Source organism: Phalaenopsis equestris, unplaced genomic scaffold (genome assembly GCF_001263595.1).
Source record: "Phalaenopsis equestris unplaced genomic scaffold, ASM126359v1 Scaffold000675, whole genome shotgun sequence".
Taxonomy (NCBI): domain Eukaryota; kingdom Viridiplantae; phylum Streptophyta; class Magnoliopsida; order Asparagales; family Orchidaceae; genus Phalaenopsis; species Phalaenopsis equestris.
In genome coordinates, this window is record NW_018165115.1 from 87273 (window position 1) to 102013 (window position 14741).

Below are 14741 nucleotides of genomic sequence, written 5' to 3' on the forward strand. Positions count from 1 at the left end.
GAAATAAAGATGTACCAAGGTTTCGATGCAAAATTTAACAATGAAGAAGGAAAAATTACATTATTGTTATCTTATATCTCCCATGCTCTATCTTCATCTATCAAGAATCTAAAAACTTCATTCATATTGTCTCTTGTGGGGCAAAGTTGGTATAATGACAAATCAGAACATTCTCGATCAAGAACAAATCATTAATTCTTGAAGGAGTAAAAGGTACCCATCTACCTTGAACTTAGACAACACCTTGATTTATCCCATGAGGATTTTCATAAAATTCCTTCACAACAAGTGTTACTACGACCGCAATTATGTAGCATACTACTTTCCATCGCTTTTGCACAATGATTTTTTCCACAATAGTACTAGGAGTATTGAATTCCCGATTCATGAAAACCCTTTCCTTGATCAACCTTTTCTTCATAAAGACCTTGTCATGTAACCTCTGCGCATCAAAACTTATGAACTTTCTTCAGTTTAAAATCTCATATTTGGAACTTTCCTTGGAGATGGAGGCCATAAGAACAAGATTAGTGAATCGTTGATCCCGATTGTCTATATTCAATAGTATTACAATGTATGCGATTATATTTTTTAACTTATATTTCCTACTTTGTAACAACACCAAAAACTGGACTCTAAAGAAAGTAAGAGTTCAACTTTTATATTTATATGTTGGGATACTACACAAGTATATGTATCATTATCAAGTAATATAAGACTTCTTTATTAAGCCCTGAATATCAAACCCGAAGGGACTTATTTAACTCTTTACACTGGAATTAGATAGAAAACCTCTATTTTGAAAAGACACTTACTCAAACTATAGATATTATCATAGGAATGAATGTTCAATTATTTTGGGTATTTTTTAAAATTGAAAATAAAATAACAACTAACTAAATATAACTTGAGTTTTTGTAAGAAAAAAGCACTAAATATAAAATATCTTTTTCCTTATCATGAATTAGAAGCAAGTGTAGGAATTTCGTTGTGGAAGTATTCAAATTGTGTTTTGCCAAATAGGAGTAATATTATTATTTACCCTTACAAGAGATGCTATAAAGAAAATTGACTAATTTAAATTTTGAATAGTTTTGAAGACCGGTTAGGTAGAAAAAATACCTGCTCTCTCTCTAGAATTTCCTCTTCTCCTTCCACCTGGGGGCTAACAATTCGTATCAAAACCTAAAACAATAAACCAGGTTTGGTGCTTTAGCCTATCACTCTAAAGTCCTCTTACTCTACACCCTTCAAAGTTTATTTTCCTATTTATTTGCATTGAAACCCATGAACTACATTTTCATCCATAAAATTAAATTTGATTCTTACCATTTGTTGATGTTGACTGAGATGAGACAATACCATCACAGATCTTACATGTTCTCACAACAAATTTAACAACTTAATGAGATAAATAAAGAAGTAAATGAAATACATGGGTTTAAATCACACAACTTATTCCGATATTAAGGATCAATACTTTCCACAACTTCCATCTAAAACTTTAATTACTTATCATTTTAAGGAAAATTATAAAGATAACTACTCAAAATTCATGGAGAAAACACAACCACAATCTAGTCTAAAAGTAGAAATTATTTTCAAATCAACAATAAGTCTAAATTAAAACCAAATGTAGTAACAAAAGATAGAAACTTATCTCAAATCCTCAACTAAACTCTTGGAATTCCATTAAATTTTTTCTTCTCTTACAACACTCTTAACTCTCAACATAAAACTAAAAAGAAAAGTACAAGGTAAATGGAAATGACATCTAAAAGTCTATCTTAAAATGCAGAGAAGAGTCTCCCTTGAGCAATAATGAAGAAACTAAAAGAGCCCTTAATCCACTCAAACTCCCTCTTTTTATAGTTTTCCAAGAGGTGCCTTGGTATCTCCTCAAAATGTTTCCATATTTGATGAGTTTCTCCAAGAGATGCCTCCTTTCAAAAGTCCTTTTAATATATTTTTGTCCCTAGTGGTTATAACCACCATTTTCGCCAATAGGTGCCTCAAAAATCTCTTCAAAATTCATCAAAATTCATCAAACCGTCAAATAATTGCCACCAGCGCTTAAGCGTGAGGTCCTTGGCGCTTAGGCGCTTAAGTGTCAGTGCTTGACACTTAGACGCCACAACTCTTTTACAATTTTTCATCATTCTTGCTCTAAATTTGATCGTTTTTCACTCTTTTCACCACTTCATTTTTTGATTGTACCTGAAAGAAAAACACACAAATATCTTCCATTAGAGTGTAATATCTTAAAAATAGGTATAAAAATGTGTACATAAATACTATATATTTTAGGTATATCAAAATCCCCCAAACTTAAAATGTTACTTGTCCTCAAGTGACACTCCAAACTTTCAAAACCAAAATAAGTAGATTATGTATATGAGTTTCTTTAGGATATTCTAAAATTTTATTCTAGAAATATAGTAGTCCAATTTAGAAAACATTTAGTGAATGAGACTAATTTAGAGCTTAGAAATTTCTTAAGTGAAGAGGTATGAAAATATGAGTTTCTATCTAATTCATAAATACTTGTAGATTTTTCCAAATATAAGGTTTGGACATTCTATCTCCTCCTCTTAAAAATTTTTACTAAGCATAATTTTACTCACTATATTATATCCTTAATCTTACAAGTTTCTCAAGTCGTATACTTTAGAAAGATCAGATGTGGAACCAATTTTTGATTAGGCACTAATCCTCAAGCTTCTCCTCCCTTTTTCACATACTCTTATTTTATTTTATTTTTATACAGACAAGGATTACTATATCTGGATAGGCCTTTAATGATTTTAAATTCCACTCTTCCTTTCCTAAAGCAAGGAGTTGATATTTTTCCTTTACTTAAAAACATAATAATAGTTTTGAAAATTTCTATTAATAAAAGAAATTTAAGCTTTGAAAACAAATGTCTAATCGTTCTACATTTTTCAAAAATACAACATCTCCTACTAAGGATAGTTACACAATATTTATCATTTCAAAACTTTAAAATTTTTAACTTTAAGTTTTTCTAAATCACTATAGATTTCAACTAAATTTTCTTACTCATTTTTAAAGTCAAAATTTTACTTCCCTAATATAACTTCATATACATGATTATTTTTCTTTTCAAATCACATTCATTTGTAGCACATTTGAGAACAAATAAAATTCAAGCAAATAAAATTAGAACAAATAAAATTCAAGTTTTGAAAACTATTTTTCATCCTCCCCCCCCCAATCTTAAATTTTTAACAGGATAAAACAGTTTAGCATCAAAAAAATATAAGTAGGAATGAAAACTAGAAATAACTTACATAAATTTTTATACACTAATTATACATGTAAAAAAATTAAAAATAGGATTAAAAATTAATTTTGATTTACATAAATTTTTATACACTAATTATACATGTGAAAAAATTAAAAATAGGATTAAAAATTAATTTTGATCAAATTTTCTTAATTTTTAACATATACAGATTCATTAGACTTCTATGCAGTGGATAAAAACATAAAATCAAACAAACACACTAATTAGACTTCACAACCATAACATAAAAGAAACTACAGGGTAACAATTTAAAATTGAAGTTAAAGTTAAAGTTAGTAAGATTCTTAACCTTTCTAATACTATGAAATAAGTTTAATATTAACTAACTAAACACACTTAACACACACTTCACAATCACTACCATAGAAACAAAACACAATTTTATTAAAAACACAAACATGACAATAACAATTAAACAGAAGTTTAACACATCACATAGTCCAGACAACTACACAAACACAAAAGTTGCAAGTTCACACATCACAATATAGCAAATACTACAAATTCAAATCAATTTAGTCCTCCTCCTCATCATAATTGGTGTCACCGCTTTCCCAAAAATTTGTAGGCTCATAGTCAGGATATTTTAGATATGAAGGGAATTCCACTCCTTGGTTACCTCTAATGAGGCTTCCAAAGAGGAGTGATACTTTTCTTCATATTCACTATGTCTCCTCAAATATCCATCTATATGATCTACAAAATTTTCTAAATTTTTTACCTTATCCATGGTAAAATTTATATTATCCAACATCCTCTATAATAGTTGATCTTGAGATTCAATACTAAAAGACTAATCTCTAAATGTAGATGGTCTCAAGGTAGAAGCACCAAATGTAGAAGCGACAGATGTAGACATTCTGTAACTCCTAGAAAATCCTCCTCTTTAGCCAAAACTTGAATGTTCAGAATAGGACTTCACATTCACACTTGTAATGGGCTTCAGAGGTTGTAACATTTCTTCCCAACTATCATATTTAAATTTTGCTTGCCCACATAAAGAAAAGATTAAGGAAGCAAATCCCAAACCTGTAGTATTAGCGGTAGCAACAGAACTGATGATAGTGTGGTAGATAAGAGCTCCAATGTTGATGAGCTTACACTGTTGAATATAATAATTCAATGTCGCTCTCTCTCTAGTTACTTCATTGAGATGATTAGTAGGCAATAGACGAGATGAAATAAAATAGTGCCATACCTTTTAGGTGGCATTTAACTTCAAAGTGGAAAAGTTAACTCTCCTTTGATTTGTAATTTTACAATGTCCTCTTCTAGTAGTCAAAGATGAAATAATCTTGTCCAACTCTATCTCAGTAGGACTATAGTTTGAATATAAACATAGAGTGTCAGGTGGAAACTGGTAAAACATATTTATTACCTCGTGCGAGAATGATACTAATTTTTCTCTGACCATAACTCGATCATTCTCTGCTTCTGGGAGATTAGAATAGATCTCCCAAACAACAAAAATTACCGCTATGATAGAGAAATAATAGAATCATTTCCAGTGTTTATGAATAATTAAGTCCTCCACAGCTCCATCCGGACTTTTAAAACATCTCTCAGGAATAAGTTTTCGTGATTGCAGTGCATCACTGAACCTATACTGAGCCTTCAAATTCACAAATTTACTTGAATCAAAATGGGACTTCCCCTTACTCCTCTCCATTATAGGTGTCATTTCTAAAAATTCCAAAATAAATCCAAAAAAAAGATTAAACTACTAAACTTAACTTATATAAGCTTAAACTACCATTTCTATGTATTTTTCATAGATTTTCCTCAAATTTTTACCATGAATAGAGATTTTTGGGTAGATCCATAATGTGTTAAAAATACATGGTGAAAATAAAAAATTTTTACATAGAAATGAAGCTCTTACCTCAAGAAGATCAAATCTAGAAAATATTTCTTCAAATCACTAAGAAATCTTCAAAATAGGGTGTGTCTGTGCGAAATGGGCGATTTAGGGGTTAATTTTCACTTTTAACCATTAGTGAACCAGTTTTCATGAACCAGCACTTAAGTACGACTAGCTTGGCACTTAGGTGCCTGCCTCTCAGGCTGTCTTGCGCTTAAGTGCGGGGATGTGGCATTTAGGCGTTAGTGCACAAATTTTAATATTTTTGATTTTAAGTAAAATGCACTACTAGCCTAAGTCAACCACCCCTACATGGTGTCATAGCTCTTTAACAACTCTTTTCTTCCCCTTTTATCTCTCCTCTCTCTCTCCAAATTCATCTATATCACTAATTTGATTCAAAGTAAAATAACACAAATTTTACACACAAACAAGCACTTATATTCATTCACTAACTATTACAAGCAAATGAACACATAATTCTCACACCAAATAGTCTTAGATGAGAAAGTTCCTAAACACAAACACTAAACAAACTTACATAATAAAACACATAAAATAATTAAACACTTAACATATCACAACAAACTAAAAAAAACTCTAACGTTGAACCTAATTGCATTCTACTTTTGGTGGATCAAACTCTTATCTCTCATTAGTCTCTCCCTGGGCATTTGGATTATAGATCTGATAGAATAGATGATGATGACGAACTCTGATGGAGTCTTCTTCGATCCATTTGTTTTTAAGGTGCATTGCCTTATCCACTTCCATGATATAATTGGTATGACTATATTGCATCTTCAATTTTTGTCCAATATGCTCCATATGTGCATTGACTTTCATCACCTTTGCTTTGATTGAAGCCACGTCAGCCTCAATTTTGGTGATCTTTTCCGCAATTCATTTAATACTAATGGCTAAGAAACCCTTATACAACTCTTGTGCACTATGACTAATAAAAATTTTCTTCATGGCGTCTTCTTCTTCAAATCCATCTTCCATTAAGACATCTTTTAAAATCTCTCTCTTTCACTTAGATTTTAGGGTTAAAATTGAATTGCGGAAAAAATCCTCACATAACCCTTCTATTTATAGGAAACAAACCTCCATATAACTCCTAAGCACGTCTTAGATTTGTTATCCCATGTTAAAGATAACCAAATTTTAGTTAAAACTTCTAGAAACTAAAATCACACATGATATTTAACTTCCGCGCTTAAGCACTGCATGTTGGAGCTTAAGAGCTCGTGCTTGATTTATCACAGGTTAATTTAACGTTCAAATACTCATTCTAACATGTCTAAGTCACTCAATAATGTCTTAGAATCATTACTAAATCATTATATTATCAAAATAGTACCTTAATTTTTCTTTATCACACACAAACAACATAACAATCAAAATAAAAACACACCAATAACTATGGGTTGCCTCTCATAGAGCTCTTGGTTTAACGTCATCAACCAAACGTAACTAGTGCTTATTCTGGTGAACCCAACACCATAAGATCATTTAATTTAAGTGAGTCCCCTACAAACTAGGGTTTCAATCTCCGACCATTCACTTTAAATATTTTCTCAGATTTAGGATCTTTGATATCCACAGCTCCATAGGGATAAACTTTTTTGACAATAAATGGGCCTATCCACCTGGATTTAAGTTTGCGAGGAAATAGTCTTAACCTTGCTTTTATATAACAAAACTTGATGCCCTGGCTGAAAATTTTTAGTAAGAATTCTCTGATCATGCCACATCTCTCTGATCATGCCAGAATTCTCTGATCATGCCACATCTTCATCTTTTCCTTATAAATCTTAACACTCTCATTAGCTTCATTCCTTATCTCTTCAAGCTCATTTAATTACAGTAATCTTTTCTCACCAGCATCCTGTAAATTATAATTAAATTCCTTAATTGTCCAATATGCTTTATGCTCAAGCTCAACTGGTAAGTGAGAAACTTTCCCAAATATCAGCCTATATGGAGACAATTTCATAGGTGTTCTATATGCAATCCTATAAGCCCACAAAGCATAGTCAAGTTTGACTGACCAATCCATTTTTGTTGGATTCACAGATTTTTTCATAATTCTTTTAATTTAACCATTGGATAATTCAGCCAAACCACTCGTCTGAGGATGATAAACAGTAGCAATTCTATGATTTATATGATATTTATTTATTAAATTCTCTATTATTGCATTTTTGAAATGACTTCCCCCATCAGTTATTATCACTCTCAACATCCCAAATCTACAAAATATATTCATTTTTAAAAACTTTGCAACACTTTGAGTATCACATCGAGGTAAAGCAACAACTTCTATCCATTTGGATACATAGTCCACTGCTAATAATATATATAAATTTTTGAAAGATGGTATAAATGGTCCCATGAAATCTAATCCCCAAACATCAAATGTTACAACTTCCAACATATAATTGAGGGGCATCTCATTTCTTATAGAAATATTGCCTACTCGTTAACATCTATCACAAGTTTTGATATAAGCGTTAACATCTCTAAAGATTGTAGGCCAATAAAATCCAGATTGTAAGATTTTATATGTTGTTTTATCTACACCAAAATGTTCCCCAAAATTAGAATTTTGACATTTTTTGATAATTTCATAAGTTTCTTCTGAAGGCACACATCTTCAAATAAATAGATCATTTCTTTGTATATATAAAAATGGGTCATCCCAAAAAAAAGTCATAGCTTCAGATAAAAATTTCCTCTTGTGTTGGTATGTCATTCTACATGGTATAATATCACTAACAATAAAGTTCACAATGTCGGCATACCACGGAATACACCACTTATTAATATTGAATAATTTTTCATCTTGAAAATGTTCACTAATCTCTTTTTCAAAATAGAGTGGTTTCTCTAATTCAAGTATAGACAGATGATCAACAATTTGATTCTCAACTCCCTTCTTATCTACTTTTTCAAAGTAAATTCTTGTAAAAGAAAAACTTATCTTATCATTCTAGGTTTAGCATCCTTCTTTTTCATTAAATACTTAATAACAGAACAATCACTATGCACTACACATTTAGTTTCAATCAAATATGATCTAAATTTATCAAATGCATATACAATTTCTAATAACTCTTTCTTAGTTGTGGAATAGTTAATTTGAGATTCATTAAGAGTTTTACTAGCATAGTAAATTACTTTGAAAATTTTATCATATTTATGTCCTAAAACAACTCCATTAGCATAATCACTAGCATCACACATCAACTCAAAAGGTTTTCCCCAGTCCGGTGAAACTATAATTGGTGCAGTGCTAATTTTTCTTTTAATAACTTAAAAACTTTTAGGCAATCTTTATCAAAATTGAAAATTACATCTTAATTCTCAGCAATTCTTGAAAATTCTTTAATATATCGCCGGTAGAATCCAACATGTCCTAAAAAACTCTAAATTTCTCTTACATTTGTTGGGTAAGGTAAATTAGGGATCACTTGAATTTTGGCAGGATCTACTTCTAAACCATTTTCTAATATCTGATGTCAATAATATTCCTCCTGCTACCATAAATTGGCATTTTTCCCAATTAAGGACTAAATTTGTTTCTTCACAGCGCTTAAGAACTTTTGATAAATGTTTTAAACATAAGTCAAATGAAGTTCCAAACGTTGAAAAATCATCCATAAAAACATCAATCCCTTTCTTAACTAAATTACAGAAGATAACCATCATACATCTTTAAAATGTAGTAGAGGCATTACATAAACCAAAGGGCATTCTTCTAAAAGCAAATATACTATAAGGACTGGTAAAAATTATTTTCTCTTAATCCTTTAGAGCTATTAGTATTTGGTGATAACCAATATATCCATCAAGAAAACAAAAGTTTTTATGCCCAATCAATCTATCCAACATTTGATCTAAAAAGGGTAGTGGAAAATCATCTTTCTTAGTGGCAAGATTTAATTTTATATAATCAATGCATATTCACAACCCTATGACTTGTTTAGTAGGTATCAACTTATTATGTTCACTCAAAGTCACAGTCACTCCTCCTTTTTTAGGAACACAGTGAATTGGACTAACCCATGCACTATCTGAAATAATGCATATAATTCCAGCATCTAACCATTTTAAAAATTTCTTTCTTAACAACTTCTTTCATACTTAACAACTTCTTTCAAACAACTTCTTTCATAACAGGATTCAATCTCCTCTGAAGATCAACTATAGGTTTGCAGTTCTCTTTCATATGAATTCTATGCATACAAATTGAAGGACTAATTCCTTTAATATCAATAATTGTCCATCCAAAGGCATTCTTATAACTCTTCAAAGTTTCCATTAAACTCATTTTTTTTCTGTAGTTAATTTTGAAGAAATTATAACAGGTAATGTCGAAGAATCTCCTAAAAAAACATACTTTAAATATTCAGAATTGAACTTCAACTTAAGCTTTAGAGGTTTTTCAATTGATGAACAAAAATATTTATCTTTTTCTAACGTGTCCAAAACTTCCAAACTTTCTCAAACATAGTTTGAATCTTCCTTGTAAAAATCTTCACATTGAATTAATTCCTCTTCTTGCTCGTGTTCCAACTCTCGTGTTCCAAGTGTTCCAACTCTTTTATTTCAGATTTCTCTTCATAATTTGTTTTGAAATGACATTCACTCAAATATCTTATCACATCTATTTTGTAACATTCATCGTCTTTAACCTTAGCAGGATACCTAATTGGTCATTGACGCGTATAGTTAATTCCCCTAACAGATCAATGTCATCTTTAACCTTAACAGGATTCAAACTATGTTTCTTGGGATACTTAATGAATTTCAGGTTTACTTCAGTATTACTAGGAAGTGTTGCTTGGGATACTTAATGAATTTTCTATTTGTCCAAGTTGGTTCTCAATATTTATGATTGTAGCTCCTTAACTTTGTAACGGATTTGCCATTTGTAACACCACTTCTTCTATAGACAACTTCTTCTACTTAAGATTTTGATTACTATTAAAAATTAGAGGATAAGTAGATCTATAGTTATTATTCTCTTGGTTTTTTTAGTTTCCCAATGGGTTTATGTGATTGCTCCCCCATTTTTGATTATTACCACCTGAAGTATTATTCTAATTAAATTTGGGATGGTTCTTCCAACTTGGGTTATAATAGTTTGAATATGGCTTATTTGGCTAGTTCTTTATGGCATTCAAAGTTTCTAATGATGCTTGAGAATCTACCATTTGGTCTAATGAATTCTCTTCAATCATTGCAATTGGTTGAGAAAAATTCATTCCAAATTGGTCTAACTTCCGTAAAATTGCAGCAACTTGATTTGCTAACATGGCAAAAGCATCCGTTTCATGAACATTGGCTGCTTTCTTAAGTTTTAACCTTTCATAAAGCTATTGAAAATATTTGTAGTCATCTCTTAAATTAAAGCATAAGAAGCATTAAATGTTTTTGACATTAATGAACCACCAGTAGTAGCATCGATAATAGATTTAAGAGATTTAGCAAATCGATTATAAAAAGTTTAATATATTAACCAATCTGGTATAGCATGGTGTGGATACTTTCTTATAAGTTTTTAAAATCATTCGCATGCTTCATAAATTGATTCTTTTTCAAACTGACAATACTGAAAGATGTAATATCATGTCTAAACTTTGCAATTTTTTATGGTAGAAAATATTTAGCAAGGAATTTTTGTGCTAAATCACTCCAAGTTCTGATAGATCTAGGTGCTAACGAATGTAACCATCCCTAAGTGAGAAAGGAAATAATGTAAGTCTTATAACATCATCTAATACACCATCGTACTTAAATGTACCACACAATTCTAGAAAATTAGCAAGATGTAAATTTGGATCTTCTGTTGGTGATCCCCAAACTAATTATTTAATATCATTTAGATATTAACAGGTTTAAGCTCAGATGAATTGGCCACTGCAGTAGGTTTTTGAATACAACATTGAAGTTCATCTACCGTAGGGTTAACATAATCTCTTAAAAGTCTAAATTCTTTAGTATTTTGATTATTTTGATTTGTCATTTCTCAAATTTTTTTATTTTTTTCAATAAGTTTTAATTTTTTAATATTTCTAATAGTTCTTTCTAATTTGGAATCGTAGGGTATTAGTCCTTAAGAACCTGAACTATGCATATACTATTACAAAACAACATATAATAAAACACACCAATTAAAAATTTTATATAAAAACACCACGACAATACTCCTATAATAAATCTTAAAGTTTAAATAAGACTTTCTAGATAAAGAAATTTTACTTTCTAAAAATTTCCTTAAATTTATTTTTTTCAATCCAAAATAGTTCAATTTCAATACCTAGTAATGGCGCTAAAAACTTGATTCCAACTGTCTATATGCAACTGCATTACAATGTATGTGATTATATTTTTTAACTTATATGTCTTACTTTACAACGACACCAAGAACTTTACTCCAAAGAAAGAAAGAGTTCAATTTTTATATCTATATATTATGATACTACACAAGTATACGTATCGTTATCAAGTAATATAAGACTTTTTGATTAAGCCCAGAATATCAAACCCACAGGGACTGATTTAACTCTTTACACTGGAATTAGATAACAAACCTCTATTTTAAAAATACACTTACTCAAACTATAGATATTATCACAGAAATAAAAGTTCAATTCTTTTTGGATATTTTTGATAAATAAAAATAAAATAACAACTAACTAAATATAACTTGAGTTTTTGTAAGATAAAAACACTAAATATACAATATCTTTTTGCTTATCATGAATCTGTAACAAGTATATGAATTATGTTGTGAAAGTATTCAATTTGTGTTGTGCCAAATAAGAGTAATATTATTCTTTACCCTTACTAGAGATGGTATAAAGAACATTGGCTAATTTAAAGTCTGAATAATTTTGAAGACTGGTTAGGTAGGGCAGATACCAGCTCTCACTATAGAGTTCCCTCTTCTCCCTCCACCTGGGGGCTAACATCTCTTATTAAAAACAAAAATAATAAACCAAGTTGTGGGCTTTAAGCTGTCACTAAAGTCCTCTAACTCCACATACTTCAAAGTTTATTTCCCTATTTATTTGCACTAAATCATATGAATTACGTTCTTATCCAAACAATCTCATGTGATTCTTACCAATTGTTGACTGAGACAATACCATCACGGATCTTACATGTTCTCACAACAAATTTTAACAACTTAATGGGCTAAATCAAGAAGTAAATGAAGTACATGGATTTAAATCATCACAACTTTTTCCAACATTAAAGATCAATAATTTCCACAAATTCCATCCAAAACTTTAATTACTTATCATATTAAGGAAGAAATATAAAATTACTTAGAATTCAGAATTCATGGAGAAAACACAACCACATTCTAGTTTCAAAGTAGAAATCATTGTCAAACCAACAAGAAGTATAAATTAAAACCACACGTAGTGACAAAAGATAGAAAATTATCTCAAATCCTCCACCAATCTTTTGAAGTTTCTTTGAATATCTTATTCTCATACAACACTCTTAGCTCTCAAAATAAAATCTAAAAAGAAAATGAAAAGGTAAATGCAAATGGCGTCTAAAAGTTTCACTTAAAATGCGGAGAAGAGTCTCCCTTGAGCAGCAACGAAGAGACTTGAAGAGCCCTTAGTCTAATCCAACTCCCTCCTTTTATAGTTTTCTAAGAGGTGCCTTGGTATCTCTTCAAAATTTGTTCATATTCAATGAATTTCTCCAAGAGATGCCTCATTTCAAAAGTCCTTTTAATATATTTTCATCTCTAGTGGTTATAACCATTTTCATCCCTAGTGGTTATAACCAACGTTTTTCACCAGTATGTACCTCAAAAACCTCTTTAAAATTTGTTAAAATTCATTAAACTGTCAAATAACTGCCACTGGCGCTTAAGCGAGAGGGCCTTGGCGCTGAGAGGTCCTTGGCGCTTAAGCGCGGCCTTTTCTGTATTGTTGGCGCTTAAGCACCAGCTCTGGGCGCTTAGACACCACAACTTTTTTGCACCTTTTCATCATTCTTATTCCAAATTTGATACCTTTTTCACTCATTTCACCATTTTTATCTTTTTGATTGTACATGAAATAAAGACACAGAAATACCTTCTATTAAATCACAATATCTCAAAAATAGGTGTAAAAATGTGTACATAAATACTATATATTTTAGGTGTATCAATCCTCTCTCTCTCTACCAATTTATTTAACTCCAAATGACAACTTTTTGGAGTTATATGGATAAAATTTGGTCAAAAATCATCAAAAGAAGGTTCTAGGATGGTTTTTCCAATTATAGTGTCTAGGCACCGGATTCTGGCACATAGGCGCCGACCTTTCTGGAAAGTGGTTCTTAGATGCTAGATTCTGAGGCCTAGGCATCAATGTTCCATGAAATAGGTCCATAGGCACCAATTTAGGTGCATAAGTGCCAGTGCACTTTTTTTCTTGCACCGCTTTGCCAAAGGTCCAAAATAATTCTCATACCTTCCATAAAATTAAATAATTAAAACACTTTTATATATTTTTCTTTAACATTTATGTCTCTAAAGCACATAGAATTTAATTGTAAGAGCTTTTGTTACATAAAAATAAATTGAAAACAATTACACAAATAACTATGGGATGCCTCCTACAAAGCACTTGGTTTAATGCCGTCAGCCCAACGTTCTTGGTTTTTACTCTAGGTAACCTAACATTAAAACCTCTTTAAAAATTGGCCTGTGTTCATAAAAATAAGGCTTTAACCTATGTCCATTAACTTTAAATCTTTCTCTAGTTTTTGGATCTTCAGTTTCCACAACTCTATATGGGTAGCCTTTTTTAACAATAAATTGCACTAACCACCTGGACTTAAGTTTTCTGGGAAATAATTTCAATCTTGTGATATACAACAAAACTTCTTATCCAAGTTCAAATTCCTTGCTTACTATCGTCCAATCATGCTAACTCTTTATTTTTTCCTTATAAATCTTAGCATTTTCATAAGATCCATTTCTGATTTTTTTCAGTTGCAATAATATTTTTTCATCAGCATCTCTTTCCAAAAATAAGCCTATATGGAGACATGACCGACGAATTTATATGTGCTTAAAAATATAAGTTCAATATGGATGTAATAATTATTCAATAATTGTAAAGTCACACTTATCAACGTAAGTATACGTATCACTCAAGTAATATAGGGCTCTAATGGAGTCCTAGATATCAATCCCATAGGGAGTGGTTTAGAACTGCGAACTAAGATTTTAGAAAAGCAATACTTTAATCGCAACAACGAAATTCAATTTGCTTATCTGTCACAAATAGATAATTGAAATAAATATGTTATTTTAATAACTATTAAATAACTAATGATACTAATGAGGGTTTAAATGTGATATTCAATATATAAGAAAGCATCCTTCTCCTTGTCAAGAAATTATAGTGAATGGATAAAGTGAATTAGTTAAAATTATATTGTGCCAAATAGGAGCATACATATTCTTTACCCTTTGGTCCAGACATAAAGAACATTGACTAATCCTACGCTTATTTACTGAAT